This window comes from Pleurodeles waltl, chromosome 8 (genome assembly GCF_031143425.1).
Source record: "Pleurodeles waltl isolate 20211129_DDA chromosome 8, aPleWal1.hap1.20221129, whole genome shotgun sequence".
Taxonomy (NCBI): domain Eukaryota; kingdom Metazoa; phylum Chordata; class Amphibia; order Caudata; family Salamandridae; genus Pleurodeles; species Pleurodeles waltl.
The window spans coordinates 483,258,123-483,285,066 of record NC_090447.1 but is presented as its reverse complement, the minus strand read 5'-3'; positions in this window follow the sequence as shown (position 1 = coordinate 483,285,066).

The window sequence follows — 26,944 nt, the reverse complement described above, 5'->3', positions numbered from 1 at the left end:
ATACAGATTTTCACTGTCTGCTTTGCAGACAGTGAAAATCGCGACGGGTGCCACTGCACCCGTCGCACCCCTGCAACTCCGCCGGCTCTATTCGGAGCCGGCTTCCTCGTTGCAGGGGCTTTCCCGCTGGGCCGGCGGGCGGCCTTTTGGCGGTCGCCCACCGGCCCAGCGGGAAAGGCAGAATGGCCGCGGGATCGGCCATTCGGCGGTAACCGCATGGCGGGCGGCGACTGCCGCCCGCCGCGGTCAGAATGACCGCCTATGTGTCCCGATGTGACCCTTTCGCATGCATTTAGTGTGTCCTATGCATCCTCCTTTTGCCATTTGTAAATTTCCAGATAGACCCCCTCTACAACTTACTGTGCATTTGTGGTAGGTCTTGGTAGTCTGCACTGTCCTGTTCTGCGATTCCAGTTACAAGCTCCTCCGGGATGACTGCTGCCAACCTCTCCTCTGGCTCATCCAGGTCCTCCTGGGGTGCAGGACTTCCACCTCCAGTCTGCAGTGCTACCTTTCGGTTCCTGTACAGTTTCTCTTTAGTTCTGTGCTTGCAATCATGCCAGCGCTTCTTACAATCAGTGACAGTCCTCTGCGACGCTGTTGACTTTATCTACTATTGCCTGCCATCTAGCCTCTCTCTTACCTATTGGCAATTTGGAGGTGACGAAGGGCTGATGTTGGGGCTCCATCACCTCTCTGACTTAGATGTCTTTCCCCTCCTCATGAAAATGACACTTGTGCTTCCTTTTCTCCTTTTCCTGGTACTTTGCTGGTGCCTTCAGTCTTATACTGGTGTCATTGCGATTTACCTGGGGTCTCTCCTGGCCTGCATTCTCTATCTTGTCTCCCTATTTTTTTTTTTTGCTTGCACATTTTGTTTTACGCTATTTCTGTTAAATATGGCACTAACACATTTTGCATAACAAAATGTGCCCCAAAATGTTCTAACACAACTTTTACAGCATTAGCATAATTTTTCTTTCTGGCATGTTGCAATGGATATCGTCATTTTTTTGGGAGCTAATGTTTGCTTAGCGCCATGGTGCTGCTTTTTTTAAATATGGTGCAAGGATGGCACTAAGGAATGGCGTTATCCGGCGGTAATTTGTTTGATGCACAACTGCGCTAGCACAGTTGTGCTTCATTTTTTCTTAAATCAGGGCCTAAGTATAATCAGATTAATCTGTAGTTTGGGGTCCGATTCCTCATTTTTTGCAACACTTTCACCCAACATTTTCAGCAGCTTTCAGCAGAGGAAAACTCCAGATGAAAGCAAAAACTTCATAATTTCCCACCTGCAATAAGAGGTCACTGGTAATGAGTGCTTAGGTCATCATAAAGCGACAAACAATTTACAGAACCAGTGGATTCAAAGAATGACAAAAATAATGGATCTGTCCATTGTCATCAGTGTGGGGTAGGTAAACAGTTGAACTGATTGCCTCTGGGTGTGGTGTTTCTGTGAGAGAAGGATCTTTGGATATTTTTTGGGGTGGAGTTCCAGATACTTGTTGCATTGAAATGAAAGTGAAAGGCCTGACTTTCTTGTATTTCTTTGTTTCAAGTACAGCAATATCTTTCCTGAATGATCCTCAACAATCTTGCTCTAGTCTGCTATGCAGGACTTTTCTTTGAGGTGACAGCTTTGACTATGGTCTAGCAGGTCTTCAATTTGATTTGCAATAATAGAGGAGTCAATGTAGTTCCTGGAGTGTGGGGGTGATTGTGTGATATTTGAAGTCGGTGTTTTTCCACATCAGCAAGGACAGTATTGACACTGTGTAGGTAAAACAGAACCATGGACTGGATGGCAGTGTTAAAGTCACGTCTGTGAGTCATTATTTCACCTAGGAGGGAAGTAAGAGCTGGTGCCACATTGCCTGAGCCTGATAGGTGATATTGGGTCTAAAAGCAGATGTTGACTACTTAAATTTGGAAACCGAGGCCCATATTTATGGATTTTGATGCAAAACTGTGCTAACGCAGTTTGTGTCAAACTCCATAGCGCCTGCTAGTGCCATTCCATAGCGACAACCTGGGCGCCATATTAATGAAATGGCACACGGTGGCACAAAGGACAGGCTAGAGTCTAAAGAAAAGACACTAGCCGGGGAGTGGCGGGAGGGGAAAAGGCACTAGTCGGCCTTAAATTACGCTAGGCTTGTTATCAGCAATACTTATGCCGCTAACCAGCCTAGTGTAATTTTCTGATGCACTACCACCTAAACATGACTTCTTTCTTAGTAAAGACAGGAGTCATGTCCACCACCCCAAAGGCCAGCCCAGGGAACCAGTGTCCCCTGGGCAAGGCCATAATACCCAGTGCTAGACAGCTGGACCCATGTAAGGGGCCCCGAATGGCACAGGAACATTATACTTACCTATACTTACCCAGGATGGGGGCCCCATCTTATGGCATCCCTCTGGTGTGGGTGGGGGTGTTCCTGGGGCTTGGGGTAGGCACCTGTGGGCCCATTCCATGGTGTTTAGTCATGGAAATGGGTCCACAGGTCTCCTTACTCCTGGTCAGACCGAGGCGTTAAATAATAGCGCTAAGCAGGCTTAGCGCCATTATTTTGGTCCACCTACTCTGTGCGTGTCGTTTATGCTCTGGAGTATAAATAAGGCGGTAGGGGGTTAGGGTGATATTGTAGATGGGGAAGCCTACCTTGCATCTAATTAGCGCAAGGTAGTTTGCCGCATCCACAATATGACGCTGACCCTTATATTTTGATGCTAGACAGGTCTGGCATCAAAATATAAATATGGAGTTAGCTATGCGCCGTGAGCTAAAATGGCGCCGGAAAAGTATAAATATGCACCCAAGGATGTTGTTGGTGAGCTGAGGGTACATCTGTCTAGGTTTAATGCAATGAAACATCCTTCTATTTGATCTTGACTTTTACAATGACAAGCCAGAGAAGCCCTCTTTTCAAGAGATTGTACTTCAAGTACGACTTTAATAGCCTCCTCGTATGGTGGCGCTGTAGCTATATAAGTAGTTGACATCTTAAAGAAGTATGTTATCTGCCTACCGGTGACTGTTGATGTTACCAGACAGAAGAACCATGAAAATATTGAGGGTGACAGGTGACAGGTGACAGGCGATTGACTAGAGCTGTGGGTGGCTGTGTTTGTGAGCAGAAAGATGTATAGGTTTGCAGGCAGCATTCTCCATGCACATTTCTGTTGATATGAACTCAATATATACTCTACGTGAGCCATTGATTAAAATAATTTAGTTTGCTGGGATAATCGTTTATCATTTAAATACATCTACATCATAAAATACTGCACCCTTGTAAATTACCTTAGGTCCTGGTTTAGATAGAAATATAAACTTAACCAGCTCTTGGAGCTGCATATATTGACTTTGCGTGGCTTTTAATGGCCTCTGAGATCTGGTGTAAGGAAAAGCAGCGCAAGTCACTACATTGCCTTACACTATGTCTGGGGAAACATTCATGGGCATTATGATGGGTTTTCCCATGCGACATCAATAGATTTTGACGCATTCCCAGAGTTACCAGGACGTGTAAACCCAGGACTGCATCTCTACTGTATGCTTCCCCAGGGGAGGCATAATGAGGAGAAATATCTTTATTTCTCTTCGTTTTTTCCTCTTTCTATGCATGTTGCAACTTGCAGCACACATAGAAAGAGGAAAAAACCTCAATTGAATGTCTTTGTGCAGGAAGGTTCCCCTTCCTGCATAAAGACAATCCTGCCTACAACACAGACACCTTTGCACTATTATGCAAAGTTGCCTACATTGGCACTAGGCACCAAATTGTGTGCCGGCTGAAAGGACAGGAATGCACAGTATCTCATAAGTATAGTGCATCCCTGACCTTTCAGATTGGCATAGGGCAGCACTGCAAAAATACTTGTGGTGCTGCCATTTGCCATTTTTTTGTAAATATGCACCATAGTCACCCAGAATGTGGCTGTATCTCACTGTCTCAATACTAAAAGACGTAGATAACAATCTTAACATTACAGCACCCCACATTAGGTTAGTAAAAAGTGCCAAAATTTGGTTTTGAATTACCTGCTAGTTCAAACTTCTCATGAGAATATATTTGAGTCGTGCTAATGTGGCTAGAAAATAAATCGACAATGGTAGAAGGGGAAAAACATGCACAGGGATCCGGCTTGAGGAAAAAACATGGCAGGTGATAGTACCATCCAACAAAGGTATGAAGGCCTGAAAAACAAGGGCGACTGGACAGTGGAAAGGATGGTCTGTGCATTAGGCCATGAATCATTTAAAACTAATCATGTCTTATAAATGTGATTTTCCACCACACCATTCTGGAACAATTCCAAAGTTATCCTTATATACAGATTGATAACGTCTCTACAAAGAGGAGATGGTAATGGTATGCGGTCTTCATGTAACATTCTGTTTGAAAAATAATGATGGATTAAACCCAGATCAGTGACTGGGGGTGAATGTTTGGCAATGTTCAGCATTCCGTCCATCCTTTTCTTGTGTTCCATTTTCACACTAAGTGGGTAGGGTATTCCCAGACGGGGGTCATGTTCTCATTACGCCACCGATTTCAAGCTAGCCTGGGTGATGAGGTGTGATACCGGAAAACCGGTCCCAGGATGCTTAGTCCAGCAAGGATCTGGCTTTGCTTTTGGGCTGGACTGTTCCCGTGAAGAGCAGGGTCAAGGCTGATTTGAATATGCATGGGTCCAATCTGGAATGGCATGGCATGCAAAATAAAGATGGATTGTACCCAGATCTGTGACTGGGGGCGAAAGGTTGACAATGTTCAGCATTCTGTCCATCATCTTTTGTCTTGCATTTTTGCCCTAATTGGGAAGTGTATGCCCAGACATGGGTCCTCTACTTGCTACACCACCGGTTTCAAGCTAGCCTGGCTGGTAAGGGGTGATGCTCTTAAGCCAGTCCCAGGATGCTTGTTTTGCAGTCCAGGGAGGACATTGACTGGCAGTTTGGGATGGACTGTTCCCATGGGGAGCTGGGGCCAAGGCTGATTTGCATATGGCTGGGTCCAAAATGGACTGGTGTGGCAAGCAAAATGACAACGGATTAAACCCAGTTCTTTGACTGGGGGTGAATGTTTGACAATGTTCTGCATTCTGTCCATCAGCTTTTTGTGTTGTATTTTTGCCCAAGTTGGAAGGGTATGCCCAGACCTGGGTCCTTTGCTTGCTACACCTCTGGTTTCAAGCTAGCCCAGCTGATGAGGGGTGATGTCCTGAAGCAAGTCCCAGGATGCTTGTTTTCCAGTCCAGGGAGGTCCTGGCCTTGCAGTTGAGGCTGGACTGTTTGCTTGGTGAGCAGGGTTAAAAACAATTTTAATATGGCTGGAACGAAATTGGAATAGTGCGGTAAGCAAAAGAACAATGGCTTATACCCAGATCTATGACTAGTTGTGAATGTTTGACAATGTTCTGCATTCTGTGCATCATCTTTTTGTGTTGCATTTTTGATCTAAGTAAGAAGGGTATGCCAAACCCTGGGTCCCGTACTCACTAAGGCCCATATTTATACTTTTTTAGCATTGCATTTGCGTAACTTTTTGACGCAAAAGCGGTGCAAACTTACAAAATACAATTGTATTTTGCAAGTTTGCGCCGCTTTTGCGTCAAAAAATGACACAAAGGCGATGCTAAACAAGTATAAATATGGTCCTAAGTCACTGGTTTCAAGCTAGCCTGGCTGATGAAGGGTGATACATCAAAACCAGTACCATGATGCTTGTTTTCAGGTCCAGGAAGGACCTGGCCTAGCAATTCAGGCTGGACTGTTCTCAGGGGGAGCAGCGTCAAGGCTGATTTACATATGGTTGGGTTCATACTGGAATGACATTGTGAGCAAAATAACAATGAATTAATCCCAGATCTGTGACTGGGGGATGAATGTTTGACAATCTTCATCAATTTGTTCATCATCTTTTTTGTGTTGCATTTTTGCCCTTAATGGGAAAGTTATGCCCAGACGTTGATCCAGCACTTTCTACACCATCAGTTTCAAGCTAGCCTGGCTGATGAGGGGCGATGCTCCTAAGCAGGTCCCCGGATGCTTGTTTCGCTGTCCAGGGAGGACCTTGCCTGGTAATTCAGGCTGGACTGTACCCATGGGGAGGAGGATCAATGCTAATTTGCATAGGCTTGATCCAAACTGGACTGGTGTGGCGAGCAAAATAACAATGAATTAAATCCAGATCTGTGACTGAGAGTGAATGCTTTGCAATGTTCAGCATTCTGTCCATCATCTTTTTGTGTTGCATTTTCATCCTAAGTGGGAATTGTATGCCCAGATGTGGGTCCTGTGCTTGCTACGCCTCCGGTTTCAAGCTAGCCTGACTGATGAGGGGTCATATACTGAAACTGGTCCTATGCTGCATGTTTGCTGGTCCAGGAAGGACCTGGCCTTGCAGTTTGGGCTGGACTGTTCCTATAGGGCGCAGGTCAAGGCTGATTTGAGTATGGTGGGGTCCAAACTGGAATAGTGTGGCGAGCAAAATAACAATGGATTAAATCCAGATCTATGACTGGGGTGAATGTTTGACAATGTTCTACATTTTGTCCATCATCTTTTTGTGTTGCATTTTTGCCCTAAGTGGAAAGTGTATGCACAGACATGGGTCCTGTACTCACTAAGCCACTGGTTTCAAGATAGCCTGCCTGATGAGGGGTGATACGCCAAAACTGGTCTCAGGATGCTTGTTTTCCAGTCCAGGGAGGACCTGGCCTAGCAGTTTGGGCTGGACTGTTCCCATGGGAAGCAGGGTCAAGGCTGTTTTGCATATGGCTAGGTCCAAACTGGAATAGCGTGGGGAGCAAATAACGATGGATTAAACCCAGATTTGTGAGTGGAGTGAAGGATTGACAATGTTCAGCATTCCGTCCATTATCTTTTTGTGTTGCATTTTTGCCCCAAGTGTGAAGGGTAAGCCCAGATGTGGGTCCAATGCTACGCCACCAGTTTCAAGTTACCCTTACTTATGAGGAGTGATACTTCAAAACCAGTCCCACGATGCTTGCTTTCTGTTCCAGGAAGGACCTGGCCTGGCAGTTCGGGCAGGACTGCTTCTATGGGGAGGAAGATCAAGGCTGATTTGCATATGGCCGTGTCCAAACTGGAATGGTGTGGCGAGCAAAATAACAATAGATTGAACCCAGATCTGTGACTGGGGGTGATATTTCACAAAGTTCAGCATTCTGTCCATCATCTTTTTGTGTTGCATTTTTGCCCTAAGTGGAAAGGGTATGCCCATACATGGGACCCATGCTCGCTACACCATTGGTTTCAAGCTAGCCTTACTGATGAGGGTTGATACTCTGAAATCTGCCCCAGAATGCTTGTTTTCTGGTCCAGGGAGGACCTTCCCTGGCAGTTCAGGCTGGACTGTTCCCATGGGCAGCAGAGTCAAGTCTGATTTGCCTATGGCTGGGTCCAAACTGGAATGGCATAGTGAGGAAAATAACAATAGATTAAACTCAGATCTGTGACTGGGGACGATTCATTGACAATGTTCAGCTTTCTGTCCATCGTCTTTTTGTGTTTCATTTTCACCCTAAATGACAAGGGTATGCCCAGACCTGGGTACCATGTTCATTATGCCACTGGTTTCAAGCTGGCCTGGAAGATGAAAGGTGATCCCAGGATGCTTGTTTTCTGGTTCAGGGAAGACCTTGCCTGGCAGTGCAAGCTGGACTGCTTCCATGGGGAGCAGGATCAAGGATGATTGTCATATGGTTGGGTCCAAACTGCAACAATGTGGCAAGCTAAATTATGATGGATGAAACCCAGATTTGTTACTGGGGTGAATGTTTGACAATGTTCAGCATTCCATCCATCATCTTTTTGTGTTGCATTTTCACCATAGCTTCAAAGGTTATGCCCAGACCTGGGTCCGTGCTCACTACACCACTGGTTTCAAGCTAATATGGCTGATGAAAGGTGATACCCCAAAACCAGCCCCAGGATGATTATTTTCCAGACCAGAGAGGATCTGGCCTGGCAGTTTGGACTGAAATGTTCCCATGGGGAGCAGGGTTAAGTCAGATTTGCATATGACTGAGGCCAAAGCGTTATGGTATGGCAAGCAAAATACTGATGGATTAAACCCAGATCTGTAAGTGGAGGTGAATGTTTGTCAAAGTTCAGCATTCCATCCATCATCTTTTTGTGTTGCATTTTCCCCCTAAGTGGGAAGGGTATGCCCAGATGTGGGTCCCATGTGGGTCCCATGTGGGTCCCATGCTCGCCATGCCACTGGTTTTAAGGTAATCTTGTTGATGAGGGGTGATACCCCAAAATTGGTCCCAGAATGCTTGAATTACAGTCCATTTAGGACCTTGCCTGGCAGCTTGTGCTGGACTTTTCCCATGGGGAGCAGTTTCAAGGCTGATTTGTATATGGCTGGGTTAAAACTGGAATGGTGTGGGGAGCAAAATAATGATGTATTAAACCTAGATATGTGACTGAGGGTGAAAGTTTGACTTTGTTCAGCATTCCATCCATCACGTTTTTGTGTTGCACATTCTGTTTGCCAACAGAAATTTTTCCACTTGCACTGCACTGTGTAAACAGACCCCTAAGCAGGTGCATGTGGTAAAGTACCATTGAAGTGGGGTTGGAGCCTGTCCGTGAAGGAAGATGGCTGGTTCACACTTCTCTCCCTCCCAATGCTTTGTGCCAGATATTAGCCTACTCTAGGCTCTCTTATACTGGTGTGAGAGCCAGCTGAGGGAAAAGTATGTGAGGGCTCCCCTGGGGCCCATAATTGAGGTACATAGGAGAGGTGAACCGACTGGACGATGCGGCCTCCTGAGCCACATGGGTGTGTCTTGTGATGCAGCAGCACTCCAGTAAACTACATGCCGCTCAAGTTCTCCAAGTGGCGTAGCGGCAGTAACACACAGGGTGAGACAGGCGGTGGTGGGAAATGGATGCACTCTCACTCAACTATCAGCCTGAACTTTGAGCTTCCCTGTGACTACTCACCCCAGCTTGAAAGTGGCCCTTTCAACCTATCCTGAAGGCCACGGATTGTCCTCAGCTGGGGCCTCCAGCCTATTCCTGCTTTTCACTATGGGGGGGCTTGACAGAAGCTTGCAATGCCGCTTTTGCCTTTCCTGGGGGCTGTAGGTTGTCCCCTGCTGGGACCCCCCTCCTACCTCCTGCTGGATATGCACATGAGGGGGCATGAAGAGGATCCCATATTGTTTTACTTTTTGGCTCCTCCTTCCCAGCTGGTGATCTCGGTCACACTTAGGGGTACAGTAGATGACTGGACCCCTATGGGGACTGTGTTATTTGTTTGCCCTGCACTCAAATGAGTGTGACCTGAAGGGTGTGTACTGATGCTTAGGATACATTCTTTCCTGCACCTTGGCCCCTAACTGCTGGGGATATTAGCCTTCCTTGAGGGTGTGAAGAGCAACTGTGATCCTCTGATGCCTGATGCGGCCTTCCTATTGCCAGTGGTGAAGTCTGGAAACTCTAGGACTGTGTGTACCCTATGATGCTTCCTGGCCTGGTGGGTATTTGAATTATTTGCCTGGCACTCTCAGCTATACAGGTATGGTACTATGGTAGTAATCGTGGATGTTGGAGTTCCTGCATACAGCTGGTCATGGTGACTCTGGCCTGGGTGTCTCAGCATTGTGCACAGTGGCCCTATCTTTGCCAGATCACCATTCATTGGGCCACTGCCATCAGGGACCATTGCGGGCTGCCACGCCCTGATTGCCAGAAGGAAGGCCATGCCACAGATTTTATTCAGGGAAATGGTGGCAGTCAAGCTTCACCATCATCTGGAGGCTATGGCAGACATCACCCTGGAGACCGTCATGAAGGAGCTCACAGATATCAAGGCCATCATGGAATCCATGCATGCCACTACCACCACAACGGCCCGATCTTAAATCCCTCAGAGCTGATCTATGTGTTTCAACAAACACCTTAACACCACAGACAGCAGGATGGTGGCAATGGATGATTGTATCACCGTGTTGGATACCAACCATGATGTTGGCAAGCAAAGTATGGCATCTCCACCAAAAGCTGACGAACATGGAGGATAGAAGTTGTCAAAATAATGTTTGTTTCCATGGGGTGCCTGAGAGGCTAGAGGCAGCAGACACGCCTGGATTTCTGGCTTTTCTTTTGAGCTTCTCTGGGTTCTCCTTCTCTCCACTGCTGGAATTTCAAAGCATGCAATGGATACATCCTTGGGGTGACACATGCTGCAGATCTCCCAGACTGATTATTTGTGCTTTGTCTACCACCAGTAGGGACATCAGGTCATTGCTGCGGCCAAGAGGCAGAACTGTCCCTTTGTCCATGTCAACGCCAAGATCTTTGTGACTGCAGACTTCGCTCATGACATGGTGGCTCCCCGAAAGAAGTTGTTGGTGATTCAGCACTTCTGCACAAGTTGAATATTCAATATGACTTGCTGTAACTGGCCACAATGTTGTTCACTATTAATGGAACTGCAAGTTTGACGACCCAGAAGAGCTAGAAAAGTATTTTCCTGGGTCCTCAGAAAACAGAAATGGATGCCACATCTGCGGGGCCTGGTCGTCCCTTGGGGGTGACCCACTTTTGTCTGATGAACTTGTGAGGGAGTCGACCTCCACATCCCCTGAACAACTGAGTTTGAATTCTGTCTTCAAATGATGGGAGAGCAGGCAGAAGAGGCTGACAGGGGCTGGGACAAGTCACGCTCATCAATCAAGCCATGATCATGAAGACATTTGGGCAGACTGAGAGGAGTTTCCTCTTGCCCCCACCCCTGGTAAGACCCACCTACATTATTGGGAAATGGGTTGTTCTCCTTGTTGCCCTACTATTGTTTATTGTTTGTTTCTGGGTGGTAGTGGGGGGTCTCTTCTTTGGGTGTCCTGTGGACATTGCATTGCATTTTGGAACCCTGGGCTTGTATGAGCACCTGTTTTCCTCCCTTTTTCCCTGGCAGTGTTCTACTAAGGTGCAGTTGTTGAGCTGGATGTCTGAGTATGACGTGGGGAATAAAGGGGAGCCGTTCACTGTAGGAGGCTGGCCTGGTTTGTAGTGGGTACCTAAGGTACTTAATCCTTATACCAGGTCCAGTTATCCCTTATTAGTGAAATGTAGGCAGTGTTTTAGCAGCATAGGCTTTCTAGAGGTAGCTGTAGCAGAGCAGCTTAGGCTGAACTAGGAGACATGCAATGCTCCTGCAATACCACTATAGTTACACAGTACTTATACACAATAAAAGACAATACTCAGTGTCACCAAAAATAAAGATACCTTATTCTAGTGAAACAAGGCCAAAAATATCAATATGCCTTCTGAAGGTAAGTATTATACACAATATATACACTAGAGACCAAAATCAGGTAAGTAAATAATCATAGAATAGTGCAAACAGTAGAAAATACAATAGAATTCAATAGGCGTAGGGGCAACAGAAACCATATACTTAGAAAGTGGAATGTGAATCACAAATTCCCCCTAGGCAAGTGTAGTGTGTAGAGGGGCACTGGGAGTGAAAGAAAACACCAAAGGTAAGTAAAATACCCCGCCCCAGAGCCAATGAAAGTAGGAGTAAAGTACTGCACGTTTCCTCAGGACACACTACAAGTCGAGATTTGAGTTATTGCGAGAACCAAGCAAGACTGCAAGAAACAAATGATTCCTGGACCTGAAGACCTGTGAAGAGAGGAGACCAAGTCCAGAAGTCACAGAAGATTCCAGGAAGGACAGGAGCCCCTACCAACCTAGAAGACGGTTCTCCTGTTAGAAGAAGTCTGCAGAAGAGCACCAAAGAAGATGGCTGTGGGTTCCTGCGTGGTGCAGGAGATGTCCCACGTCAAGATGTTGGATGCAGGCTGTTTGTGTTGCTGGATTAGTCCAACATGCCTTGGTTCAGGCAAGGTCACAGTTTGCATCAAAATGGCGCTGCCTGGACCCAGGAGGAACCTGAGGGCCTCAACTCGGACTGAGTGGCAGTCCTGAAGAAAGGTTTGTCTGAGCTCCTTATGGGTGGCAAAAGAAATGTTGCAGCCCATAAGGATCTCCTGGAACCCCAATGCCCTGGGTACCTAGTTACCATATACTAGGGACATATTAGGGGGGTCCAGTGTGCCAATTGGAATTGGAATATGAAGTCACAAAATTATAGTGACTCATTTGGAAGTGGAGAGAGCATAAGCACTGGAGTTCTGGTTAGCAGAACTTCAGTGACACAGTTAAGCACTACTGACAACACACACATTAGGCCACAACCTATGAGCACTGGGGTCCTGGCTAGCATGATCCCAGTGAGACAGGCATAACACAATAAAAAATAGGGTTTTAACTATGAGCACTGGGGTCCTGGCAAGCAGGATCCCAGTGAGACAGTAAAATCACACTGACACACACTCACAAACAGGCCACAAGTTTAGTTTAGTTTAGTTTAGAGGGTTTATAAAGCGCGTAGTTACCCTAAGGCATCCCAGCGCTAACCAGACATGACCAGTGCTGTCAACAGGAGGAATTCAGAGAGTTATCTACAAAAAAGAATGGTTTTGAGTTTCTTTCTAAAAAGCTGCTCTGAAGGTTCAAAACGAAGTTCAGAGGGGAGATCGTTCCAGAGACGAGCGGCCTTGGTGGAAAAGGAATTAGCCCCCCAGACTCTCTTAGACCGCAAGATGGTCACATGTAGGGAGAAAGAGGACCTCAGACTTCGCGAGGGGGCATAAAGATATAGCCGCTTTCTAAAGAACATCGGACCCTTATTATGAAGGGCTCTGTGAACAATACATAAGGCTTTGAAATGGGTGCGCTGTTTAATGGGGAGCCAGTGAAGTGTTGCAAGAGCAGGCTTAGCGGATAAATGTCTGGGAAGATTGATGAGAAGCCTGGCAGCTGCATTCTGGACTATCTGCAGCTTTTTTATGGCATAGGCCGGGGCGCTAAGAAACAGTGAGTTCCCATAGTCCAGACGGGAAAGGATCAGAGTTTGAACGAGGATTCTCCTAGCCATAGGGGGGAGAAGATTAAAGATCTTCCTAAGGACTCTTAAAATACCAAAGCAAGTAGAAGAGACTTTTCTTGCTTGGTAATCCATGGTCAGGCGAAAATCCAGCCAAAAACCAAGGCTTTTTACCTGGTCCTTGGGCAGGGGGAGATTGTTGAAAGCCTCTGAGTACAATGAGAGGGGAGCGGCTGGGGGGGCATTGCCCAGCACAATGACTTCTGACTTTCCATCATTGAACTTAAGCTTAGACTGGACCATCCAGCTTCCAATGTCTTTCATACAGCACGAAAGGTTGGCCGCCGACGAGTCCCCAGAACTAGATAGTGATACCACCAGTTGAGTATCGTCGGCATAAGTGACCAGAGAGTGTGAGTAACCATGCTAGAAAGAGGCTACTTTCTCACATTCACTTAGGTCCTTTAAGGATAGTTGCCTTGCTGGTGGTTGCTGCACCACTGATTGTGTCCTTTTCTCAGTCTTGGAGCTGCTTCCCTCTTCCTTGCTGGAAGTGGTTTTCCCTTGAGTGTGCCTGTGACTCCCTGATTGGTCTCATTTCTTCCTTCTGGAATTGGATCAACCACAGAGGAACTGGTTCAGGATGGATGTCAGCAGCAGTCTTCTGCCTGTTGCTGCTGGTGCTGGGGCTGGTGGTCCTACCGGTCCTTCACCTTGCCCAAAGTAGTATGGGGTTGCCATTCTCTTCCAAATGTTCCTTTCTTTTATTGTCTTGAAAACATAGACTGATTCCCTCGGTTGTTATGTGTTTGTGAAGTTCAGGACATTAGGCCAGACCTTGATTGTGGACTCTGTGTATGTCCCCTAGTCAGGGCTGTGTGCCCTTCCTCTCCTCTCTGTCGCATCTCCTAATGGAGTTTGGCAATACCAGGGTGGTTATTGGGGGTACAGGAACGTGGAGCTGGACCCCCCACCTTTGCCACTCGAGGCCAATGTGAGAGATAGGGCAGTTCTGCATGCTGTCATGGGAAATCATGGTGTTCTTGTCCCCTGGAGTCTGACACACCTCTGAGACATGGAATACACCTTTCTGTCCTGTGTTCATGGGACGTGTTCTCTGATTGACTTAATTCTTCTCTCCCACTCTACCTTACCCCTGCTGTGGGCCTTCAATATACCGGTTGGGGGATCTCTGATCTTGCCCTGGCTTTGCTGGAGCTCGACCTTGGCCATGTCTACACTTCTTTCAAGCACTGGAAATTTAATCACTCCCATTATCCGACCCCGTTGGTCAAGCGACAACTGCAAGAGCACTTTTGCAGCAAACTTATAGATACCAAACTTTCGGTGTCTTCTATGCAGGTTCTTTGGGCAGCGGGAATGCCACTATGAGAGGAGCTTTGATGTGAGACTTAGAACTCCGAAAGCTGGTGGCCCAGGGAGAGCAGGCCCAATTAGAGGGTGAATATTGGTCCCTATCAGGGGCTTACATGTGATGGCCCTCTCCAGATCTCCTATATCGAATCGAGTGTACCAAATTTGAGTAGAATACGTCTTTCACCTCCCAGGTGGAATACACTCTATTGTCTGTGGTGGCAGCTCTATGAACAGGGGGAGAAGGCAGGGAGGCTACTGGTCGCTCACCTGTATGACACCTGGCAGCGATCACAGAGGTGTTTGCACCCTTTCTTGGCATGGTTTATTGCTTGGAATCCCCTGTTGGTCAGACCTTGGGGCAAGATTTCTCACGACCAGCTGTCCACTTTATTAAAAGCAAGCTGCCAGCTCCTAAAGGGTGAGATCATGAAGGATGAAACTGCGACTGCTGTTGACTCTGTGTACAATAATAAGTCCCCAGGAGACAACAGGTTCCTGGTGGAGTTCTATAACATTAATAAAGACCTGGTGGCCACCTTGCTTTACAAATTCTTTGAAGAGCTGGAGGGCCCCGACACCCTCCGTCCCAAATATAACGAAGTACTCATAAGTCTAATTTTGAAGCCCAATAATGCACCAACTAGTTGTGTGACCTACCGTTCCAATTTGAGTTTCAATGCAGACAAGAGTGTGCTTGCGAAAGTTCTGGCAACTTGTCTCAAGGGGGTGATCCCAATTGTTATCCATGACCCATTAGTGGGATTCATGCTGTGCTGATCCTCACAGAGTCATTTGTGCTCCTGGTGAATGTTCTATGGTATGTCCATGATGTCAGAGAAGATAAGCTTCTTCTGTCTGTAGATGCCAAAAAAGCCTTTCGAGTGGGGGTTATTTATTTCACATGCTGGACAGTGCTGGGCTGGGTCCCAGTTTTTTGGCTAAGGTCAAAGAGCTGTACTCTTCCACCACTGCTTAGGTTGACTGCAGAGGCCACTTGTCTCGAACATTTCTGATCATACGGGGTTCAAGCCAGGGATGTTTGTTGTCCCCTCTCTTATTTTCCTTGCCACTGGAACCTTTAGAGGCAGCCATCCAACAGTTGTCCCTCATCACGGATAACATTACCCCTGTAGATGAATGCAAGTTTCTGCTTTGTGCAGACAACATTTTACTATTTTTGAGTGACCCAGGGGCTTCTGCTCTGCCTCTTATTTCTTTGACTGACAAGTTTTCGGTCTACTCTGAATACAAGATTATTAGGACCAAAAATGAGGTTCTCCCATTGATGCTCTGTGAACCTCGACGGCTCTTGACAGCTTTTGGCTTCACCTAGAAACCTAAGGGTTTGAAGTATTTGGGACTCAATATCAACAGGGGTCTTTCTAATATGGTATAGGATAACATTCAGCCCCTTATGGCTCTCATGGACCGGGACTGTGCTTGGTGGTCCACTCTGCAGGTGTCCCTATAAGGGAGAATCCAGATGGTAAATATGGTTATGGCCCATCAGTTCAAATATGTTTTCAGCATGCTTCCCCTCCTATTCTTGGCTCCACTGCTTCTCACCATCAACAGATGTTTTAAGCTGTTTTTGTGGGCAGGTAGGAAGCCTCAACTTAAGCCTGTGAGGCTGCATGCTACCTTGTGCACCATCTTCTCAAGTGGCCTTCCATGTTGGCCCCAGTGGGTTGCATTCCACAGTGGTCTGCCTGTAAACGCACTGTGGCACATGCTCCTAAGGGCATGGGGGACCTACACAGTTATCGGCGGGTGCTGCATGTTCACCCCTACCCTAGAGGCAGATTGGACACCGTGGAAGGAAGCACGTTGGCTCCTGCGGTTCATCCCGCAGTCCATAAATAGGCACAGTTGTGGTCAAATGTGGGCATTACTGTTGCTCATTGCCTCATCTCCTGGGTGCCTTGTCTGGAACAGGGGGTTCAGACTGTAGGATACCTGCTGGAAGGCAACTCCTTTAATTTGTTTGAAGTTCTCAGATCAACATTTGATCTTCCTTCGTCTCTGTTATGGTGTTACTTTCAGCTGCAACATTGCCTAAGGGGTCTTCTGTGACACGACCCTCTCTACCTTCCTGTCTCCCCAGTGATGGATTACCTCTGGATGTGGGGCCTCTTGGGTGACCACCTCAAATCTTTATCAAATCCTCATTGACAGTCTTTACTCTCAGGACAAGCACACCTAATCTTGAGTCTACTGGCAGGAGCGTCTGGGGAAAGAATATTCTGAGGAGGACCAGAGCAGGTTTCTGGATTGCAATGACAGTTACATAGGGGAGGCGTGTTTGAAGTACTCCTACTTCAGGATTTTTCATAATTGATACTGGACACTTTATTAGCTCCATAGAACTCAGTTTCTGCCAACAGCTACCTGTTAGCACTGCTTCTCTGGTGCTTGTGATTTCTTCTATGTTCCTTGGTCCTGTTCAGCCCCGGTGCCTTATTGGCATTTTGCGTGGCACACTCACCAATCTAGAAGCTCTCTCCCTTTCCAGGACTCGTCTGAAGTGGCTTGGGTAAGCGTCTTTACAAACTTGGATGACATGTACTCCTCTTGGAGATGGTGGCTGTCAACAGCCATTATAGGGACCAAGACATGTATCCTTTGCCACTGGAGCTCTCATCAGGTCCCCACACACCAGGAATGGTCAGCAGAGTTGTACTGGTTTGCCATATATGAGCTGCAGGAGTATAAAGTTCAAGATCACCTGCCTATCTTTGAGGAGATATAGGGCCTCTTCCTGTGGCTGAGTGAGTCCTAATCCCAGACTTTGTAGGGTAATGTCTACTCTCTGTTTCATTCATCATTCCCATCATCCTTTTTTCCTCAGGGTCCTGGGGGGTGTTGCCGGATGTGGGCTGGTATTAGGTCCTGATGGAGGGGTTCTATTTGAATTTAGCTTTTTCAATAAAGATACATGTGGGCACTTCACGGCAGACTGTTAGGTCCTAAGCATCTATCTGGCTGTGTGGTGGACTGGTTATGCAAGAGTGGGGCTGATGTGCTAAAGAGCATAAGCTTTCAGTGTAAATTGTATGTGTGCATTGGCTTATCCATGATTGGCATATTTGATTTTCTAGTAGGCCCCTATTAAAGGGCACTAGAGGTGCCCACGGCCTGTAAATCAAATGCTACTAGTTGGCCTGCAGCACTGGTTGTGCCACTCACATTAGTAGCCCTGTAAACTTGGTTCAGACCTGCCACTGCAGTGTCTGTGATTGCAGTTTTAAACTGTCAATTCTACTTGGGAAGTGCACCCACTTGCCAGGCCCAAACCTTCCCTTTGTATACGTCAGGCACCCCTAAGGTAGGCCCTAGGCAGCCCAATGGGCAGGGTGCAGTGTCTGTTAAAGTTGGGACATGTACTTATGTGTTTTACAGGTCCTGACAGTGAAATACTGCCAAATTCGTTTTTCACTGTTGCAAGGCCTATCTCTCTCATGGGTTAACATTGGGACTATGCTTTGTTGGGCTAACCTGCAGTTGCTGCTTCTGCCTGTGAAAGAGGACAAAAACTAGACTTTGTTGTGTATTCCTGCTTGTGAAGAAATCTCCAAGGGCTTGTCCTGAGCTTTCCTCCTGTTGTTGAAGTCTCAGGGCCATCAAAGACTTCTCCCTGTCAGCACCTGGACTCTCTGCTGAGACTCCTTTCCTGCCAAGTTGTGCTCTATACAGTTCCTGGGGCCTGGAAAGGTGAAGCTGGCAGACAAGGGCTGAAAATCCACCCACAGACCACTGTGCGGGGACATTTTCGATGCACCTTCCGTGACGCAGTTCATAAACGACGCGCCAGGGGCTTGCAGCTGAAATCAATGCTCCACCTGCATCGCGGCTAGAGGACCGACACAACACAGCTTGAGAAACGACTGCAACACCCGCTAACAGAGGCTGATAATGACGCAAACCCCATGCAGCTCGGTTTTCTGATACCGTGCAACCAGATTTTCAACGCAACATCTCTGGGTATGGAAAATCAACGCAAAGCCTGCCTGGACCCGAGGTGCCTGTCCAGATCGGTGCATTGTTCTCTTGCTGGAGAGAAGTAATGACGCATGCCGACCCGACCGAAGGAGGAACAAAGCACGTTCTCGCTTGAGGGTGAGAAATCGATGCATCGCTGGGCTTTTTTGACGCATGGTCTCCCGTGCGGCTTTATTTTGATGCTACTGAGTGCTAACAACGTTCTCATTGTTTTCTAAGTATTAAGACTCTTAGGCCCATATTTATACTCGGTTTGCGCTGAATTAGCGTAATTTTTTTTAATGCTAATTCAGCACAAACCTAACTCCATATTTATACTTTGGCGCTAGACACATCTAGTGCCAAAGTTATGGAGTTCACGTCGTTCTCTGGACGTGAAAACCTACCTTGCGTCAATGAGATGCAAGGTAGGCATTCCTGTCCAGAAAAGGACGATATGTCTTTGTGCCATATTGATCCCCCATGCTAAAATCCAGCACAGAGGGGTGGGGGCCTTAAATAAGCTTGCTTAGTGACATTAATTAACGCCTGGGTATGGGCAGGCATAAGGGGACCTGTAGGCATATTTCCATGGTCAGAGACCATGGAAAGTGTCCACAGGTGCCCTTCCCATGCCCCAGGTACACCCCCACCCACACCAGAGGAAAACCACAGGATGGGGGACCCATCCCACGTAAGTACGGGTAAGTAGATATTTTTTTTCCCCTGCTCGGGGGCCCTGACTTGGGGCCCCCTGCACGGCGCTGGGCATGGCATGGACATTGGGGTGGTGGGCATGGCTCCAGTCTTTACTAAGACAGGAGCCATGTCCATGTGTGTTGTGCGGCAGAGAATGGTAGCGCCATAATTCAGCACACTACTCCGGTTTCCCCTACGCCTCCCCTGCCCTGTTAGTGTCCTTTTCAAGGACGCTAACAGGGCATTAGTGCCAGCTAGCGCCATTCCAGAAATATGGCGCCCGGCCTGAGTCTTGGAATGGCGCAAGCCACGCTATTCTTTTTCATGCAAAATTGCTCTAATGCAGTTTTGCATGAAAAAGTATTAATCTGGCCCTTATTCTTTTAAAAATTCATAACTTGACTTGTGTATGTTGGATTTTTGTCATTTTGATCTTGTTTTGTTTAGATAAATATTACCTATTTTCTAAACATGTGTTGTGTAATTTTGTAGTGTTTTCACTGAGTTACTGTGTGTGTTGGTACAAATACTTTACACATTGCTTCTAAAGTTAAGCCTGCCTGCTCGTGCCAAGCTGCCAAGAGGGACAGCGGGGGTTAACTGAGGGTGATTTTCCTTTACCCTGATTAGAGTGAGGGTCCTTGCTTGGACAGGGGGTAACTTGACTGCCAACCAAAGACCCCATTTCTAACAACTATAGTATTCTTTTCTACTGTATTTACCTGTTATGGAAAGTTGGTAATCGATGCATGTTAACTTTCGAAAATTTGGATAAAGAATTGTTCCCAAACAAAAAAGAGATACCATAGAAGCGGGTGAGGATACAAAGGTAAACAATAGTCAAACAAGAGAAAATATAAACCTTCCCTGTAAACAGGCATTGGCAATGCCAATAGATCTAGCTTTAAAGGATTGTTAAATGGTAATGTGAAGCATTACAAGTAAATAGCATAGGAATGGATATGTATTTGTGTTGAATAAAGAATGGTAGAGTAATATTTGTTGAGGTTAAAAATGCAGGTGACAGTTGAACTTTCAAACCAGCTATAATAGCATTACAATGTCATGTGTGTTCACCTAAAAGTTCAAGCTCAAGCAGCCGGATAAATGAAAATTCAGCTGCATGGTCGACAAGCACCTTTTTGTGAAAGTACACAAGTTCTGCAAATGAAACATACTACTGTCTTCCAACAGAGCAGAGCCAAAGGCCCTCTGGTGTTTGTCAAATAATTATCTGGGGACAGCTGCTCTGTCAAGCCACATAATGAAAAAAAAGCAGGGCTAGAGTGGGCACTTCATTCACCACAAAGAAAATGGAGGAAGACAAAGTTAACCCAGCAATTCCAATTCCAGACAAGCATCCGCACCCAGAGTACATCACTGCATTACTTGCAGTGAATTTTTGGACTAGATTTATGCCAATTGAAGCAGTCACATAAAATGAGCACCATATTTGAGGGTATAGCTGTGCTAGTGATTTCTTTGAACTGTAATAGCACTTAGACAGCTGTTGTCCTGCTGCCTGCTTTCTGATGGATGACATAAAGGACTCACTGGATTGCTTTTCACCTTGTTGTCCTGCTGCTAGCTGCTCTTTAACTGTGGGGTCACCAGGCACTATTGGACTGCCTGGAGGAACTGCCATTGCTTGGCCTGATGTGCTGGCCTTCCTGTCCCTTGGTGCCCCCAAGTGTTGTCCTGAGGCTGGGCTGCCCGAGTAGTGGCAGAGGGACCTTGAGTCCGGCCGCCACAGTCCGCTCGAACAGCGTGTGTTGAGCGATGCCTTTGTTTTCTCTGGGCAAGCCTAGCTCATGGTGAGCTCACCATTGTTATTGACTGGGCAGGGCTGGAGTGTCTTAACTGCTTCATTCTTGACTACCTAGCACATGGTGAGGGTTTTTATTTTCATGTCACTTTGTCCAAGACTAATGCATCGTGAGCCCTTAGGTTTCCCAGCTCACTTATGCCCCAGCTGAAACTGCGGGAGAAGTCAAGGGTGGTGCTGGCAAGGGGAAAGTAAGCTCTGTTCACGGACCTGTGGGTATTGTCTTCCCATACATCCCCAGCCAGAGGATCATGACGGACAACCCATCGAGTAGCAGAGCCACTCTGAAGCCCCATCCCTTCAGGGAATAGTATTGGCATCCATCAGAAACTCCCTAGCTGGGCCCCACCATTGCCAGAGACATGACAAGCAGAATTTGTATGCCAAATCACAGGAGGGAGGCCCCTTCTCAGAGGGTTGCACTGAAGGAGACTCTCTTCTAAGGTTTGATACGATGAACACATATACACCCACAGCTAAAATTAGAAGATACAAGTAGACAAATTTCCTTATCTTGCTAATCCTCTGTCTAAGCATGAAAACTTTCATGTTGATGTGTTACATCTCTTGAATGCCGTACAAATAATAACACTTATCAAGAATATGGCACCAAACATGTGTAAAACAATGTACAACAAAAACTGAAACATATCATTGTCAATTAAAATAAAATGTATTTCAGAATGTCAGCATACAAATGATACATAGGTAGTAATGTTCAATACAAAGGGTACAATTATTGACTTGTGATAACTTCTATTTTCTGGTGACCAGTGATATAGTTTGAAGCCATGGCTGATGACTCCATTCACTAATCGACAGATAGATGTGCAGAAGTACAGCGTAGCTCTGTACAAAACCTGCAATGTGGTGGAACACATGTTGGGGGGTACTCAAGTCATGCTTTAGGTGCCTTGATGAGTCAGATGGTAGACTGCTTTATTAACCTGTCATGGTGTGCCAAAAAATTTTAGTTTGTGCAATTTTGCACACTATGGGCCCAATTCAAAGTATTAGGCCCAAATTCTCAAAGGTTTAGCGTTGGTTTAGCATTACTTTTGTAACGCTAAACCAAGACTAAAGTTTCTTAGGGATTCATAAACCAATGCAAATTGGTATTTGTATTGGTTTGTGTTGCAAAGTAATTCTAAGCAGCACAAAATGCTGCTTTGCCTAATTCTGTGTCAAGAGGAATTACATGTGTGATACATGGGTGTACTTGTGCTACCACTCATGATTTTTGATGCTAAACCCTATTGTGAAACATCAGAAGAAAGGGCTTAGCACCAAAAATGCACTTGAAAATTGGGCATTAAATAGAGAATTGTCTTTATTTCGCCATGCTTTTCTTACTTTGCATGGGTGCTGCACTGTACAGCCCACATAAAAAGTAGGAAAAGCATTTCCACTTGTCGAGGCATTGAATTTTGTATAGGAAGGAGGAGAAGATCGCCATTTCTAGGTGAATATGGCACTCTCCTGCTCCCTCCCTGTCAAGCAATGCAGCACAGCAACTTTGGGTGCTGCACTGCGTTGCCTGTCACATCTCAGAATCTGGGCCACATTTAGAGCAAAAGTCTAACTTTACTACTAGTAAAGTTAGACTTTTGGTCTAAGTTTACTTTTGTGAATTGGCCCCTATATGTGTAAAGTGTAAGGGCCAATGTCCCCTGGGGCTATGAGGGGGAAATCCCACATGATCATGAAGAGGCAGAAGATCCTGAGTGCAAGATTGTTCACATAATGGCAGGTCAGCAGACACGCAACCAAATTGTGGAAAACATTTTTGCCCATTAAAGTGAAAATGGCATCAATATTTGGCAGAAACTATGTAAAGTAATCATATAATAAAAATGTGCTTTGAACACATGCATTGTGTGGTGTATGTTTGAATGTCAATGTACCTCTATGGTCACTCACATTTTGTTAACTAGATGTAGCCCCAACAGGTACAACATGTATTTTTTAGACATTACTAAACATAGGGGCATAGCTCCAATGTAGACCAATTCAATGCAGCATGTAAAATGTGGCACTCAGAATATGATGGATCACAAATCTCTCAATAAGTCAGTCCCCTAGGCAATATTAAACTTGATGTCTGAATCACATACAGACTAGCATGCTGAGTGACAACACTTTGCTGGTCCATATGTTGCAGAAGATGACATCTGGGAGATATCTGTAGTGGCCACAGGCCTAGTGTCAGGTGTAAATGTGAAAATGTCATTTGTAAAGACTATTTAGGCATGTGTAGGGATGCACAAACCAGCACACATCTAATATATTTCCTTGCCATATTGATGTAAATCCCACATCTGGCCACAGTTGATAAAATACACATTTGCCATGTCTTGGAGACCAATGCTAGGAAGGGGAAAGGCCTGTAACAAACTGTAATAAGCATTTGCAATGTAATGGGTATCACGTTTGCTCGAGTTAGAGCTATAGGCGTTGTAAACTCCTAACTGCATTAACACATAAATTGAAAATTAAAAGTAAAATTTCACATAAGGGAGACGATTTATAGTGCCATGCCATGAGAATGAAGGTGACTAATCAGAACAAAAAGACCGGTCTGGTCGTGACTTTGTATAGTAATAAAAAAAAACGAGTGCAATTGTTCTGTGTAAAACTTTGAATTTGCGAAGGAGCACTCTGTTAAACAATAGAATTAAACTAGAAGTCATGAAAAGTGCTCCTCGATTAGTGCCCAGCGATAGTGCGCTGCCTACGAAATAAAGAGAAAAAGTAGTCCAGAAACCATCGGGAAAACATAGAGCTTCATATGGTTTCAATAGTTGACCGGTGCTCTCAAGGAGGGTTAAAACACCAGAAAAGGCATGACGTATGCATGCCTTTCACTAATTAAATCAAGCAAATTTTAAAATGCAAACCCATGAACCAACAAAAGTGATGGATGTGACATGGGCGTGATTAAAAGCCCACAGAGAGATTACAACAGGGACAGAGTGCTTGAGCACTCGACCTTCAAAACTGATGAAGTAGCAATGTGTGGCATTAACCAGAGAAGTCAGACAAGGGAGATATTTGCCAACTATGGCATTACATCCAGAAGACATAGATGGTTAATGTGTGAAGCGTTCAAGTACAATTTCAAGCACAAATGGATTTATGCATACACAATTTCATTCAACATGTGCAATGGAGGTGTAGGGTATGATTTTTTCCATGCATGGTGTAATAAAATGACTCTTTTTGCATGTTCAACCCCACATTTCTAAACTGCTGCTGGTTTTTCTACTCTGAATGCACTGAGACCTACTAACCAGACCTCTGTGCCAGTGTTTTAATCGTGTACAAATTGCATGTTAAATTGGATACACCCAATTAACAAGGCCTGGTTGGTTTATAAATCCCTAGGATATGGTATCCAGGACATGTAAGACAAAGTATTCACTCAGGGTTGCAGCACTGTTTGTGTCACCCTTCTTGTGACAAGGTACAAAATGGCTTCAACTGCAGACTGGAAAGACAGTGTTTACACTGCCTGTCTAACTTTACAATTTAAATCAATGGCAAAGCTACCCTATCACATAACATTACATGTAAGTCTCCACTAAGGAAGGCCTAACGAGTCCTATGGCAGGGAGGTTATTTTCATAAGTAGGACATATGTTTTACAATATGTTTTAGCAGCAACAGTTCCAGATTGTCTTTTTGCTGTGGGTAAAGTTGGTAGCACCATTAGCTAATGCACAGTTACCAGGATGCATCCCAACCAAGCCAACTTTTGACTGGGACAAATACACTGGGTCATGTGAAATAGCAAATTAACCATGACAATAAATGCAACCTGATGCCTAGGTGGAATTCATGTCACTATTAAAGGTAGGCAACTTTTAGAAAGTTGCCACTCTGTGCTCTGTTTGTCCATTAGCTTCACATGCAGACAACTTTCTGACCATCTAGGGAAACCTGTGAATGACTCCCAGGCTCAGGAACAAAGGCAGTGCCACATCAGCGAGGTGACACATCCTTTGTGAGGAAGGCCACTCATGAGGTTAGCCCAGAGGCATGCTTCAAAGGGGAAGACAACTTTGATGGCCAACCTGGACCAACACCCCTGAGCAGGATGCCTTTTCTTGCTGTAGGCTGTTTGGAGAAAGGGGCAAAGAGGGGAAACTCAACCCCAAACCAATTTTACCTTGGGCTTGTTGCCCTCAGGTAGCCACAACTCTAGGGTGGGTTATCTTTCTCCTCACTACCGAGGATGGGTTGTGCCAACTTGTTGATGGCAAGAATGTGGAATTCTGGGACAGTCAGATGCCTTACATCACAAGAACTTCATCTCACTAGGTAAGAGTGGACCCAGTAGCCCATTGACTAGTGACGGCATTGTCCCCTCAGAGCATTTTCCAGGGATAAATATCGCACCTCTAACACATTGACCCTCAGTACTTGCTGGACTTGGAAGAGGGACGAGAAGAAGACCACTTTGCACCCGATGGAAGTGCACAATGAGGGGATGCAACGCCAGAGTGATTGCACCTACTACACTTTGTTTAGCAGAGTATGGACAGGGTTCTGCATGCCTGTCTCAGGGAAAAGCTGATTTCTGGCCGCAGTCCAAAGCAGAGACTCCAAGGGTAAACTGTCTAGCCCCCCAGAATGCACTGAGGGCATCAAAGCTAAATGAGCCTAAGATGCACCTCTGGTAGCCACTGCAGAAGGTTTGCCAGTACTGGACCCCTGGCTCCACCAAGGACAATTTGGAGATAGCCAAAAGGTGCACCTATGTTTCCTGCACCTGGTGCTGGTTGTGACTGGATTCTTCACTCAAGAGTGATACCAACGTCCACCAAAAATTTGCACAGTGGCTGCCATGTTTCAAAAGCGCAAGACCTCCTTCAGCAGCCCTAGGAACCCTGCAAAAAAGACTTTGTGAACCCAGACATCCATGGACAGAGTCAGCCCCACTCACCTGTGGACCAAGGACTCGACCAACTCCATCCCTGTTGACTGAGCAGAATTAGGAACTTCCATGAGCATCTTTGAGCCTGCATCCCTCAGCATCAGGACCACTCCATTGTCATCTATGGTGGTTATTCTGTAAAGTTTGGATCTTGCTCTGAAACCACACTGGTTGCTAGGTAACTGTCCAAAGTACCCTTTCTGGCCTCCTAGGCCTCTGTCCTGCCAGAATTGGTCACGCAACTTGGACCGGAGGTGTTGAACTATCTTTTTCAAACGTTTAAACATTTCATCATTTTTTGTTGGCCAGTGCTTGTTTGTGGTTTATATAAAATGATTTATTATTTCTAAATTCTGTATCTTCGGAACCCTCTGGTGGATTTTGATGATCAAGTTCTCCAAAAATGTATATAAATCTGCTCTATTCTTATAAATCAGTGTCTTGTTGCTTTCCCGGCATGTGACTTCCTTATTCTGTTGCTTGGTGCTTTTAAATGATTTAGATGTTGTTCCTTTGCTAAGCCTTACTGCTCACAGCCACAGCTATCCAGGGTTGAGCTTAAGGTTAAGTAAACATTCTTGACTGGACCCAAGACAGTATCTATGAGTGTACTGCATGGTAAGGCTTTGCAGTTATACCATGTAATATACTCAAATGCTCACACATGTTAAGACTAGTCTACATCTCCCCTGAGTGCCCAACTGCGTAGTCACAAATATTGATATAATCTTAATTGGAATCATTGAATATGCATGTGTGCCTTCTCATAGGCCTGAGTCATGGATTGCAGTCTACTAGCACCAGGAAGGCCACACATTGACCTGACCTCATAGTAGATGTTTGTTACTGCCTTCGCCAGAAATAAGACAGAGCTAAAGTGGGGGCGGCAGCATGTTGTGTAGTGAACAATAGTAATGATCATTTAACCCTGGCTCACTGCAGTAAGGCCTACTGGCTCACTCACTTCTTAGAAAGTTATGTTGCCGTGTGTTACACTCACCCCGACCCAACATCAGGTTGATCAGGAAATGTGAGCATGATAAAACCATGTGCAGAATGCATATGCATGTGCAAGACATACACAACACATAGGTTGAAATATGGAACAGTGTGGACATGGGTAATGTGACGATGCTGGTAGCGTGTGTTCTAAGGGACAGTCTAGCAGAGTACAAA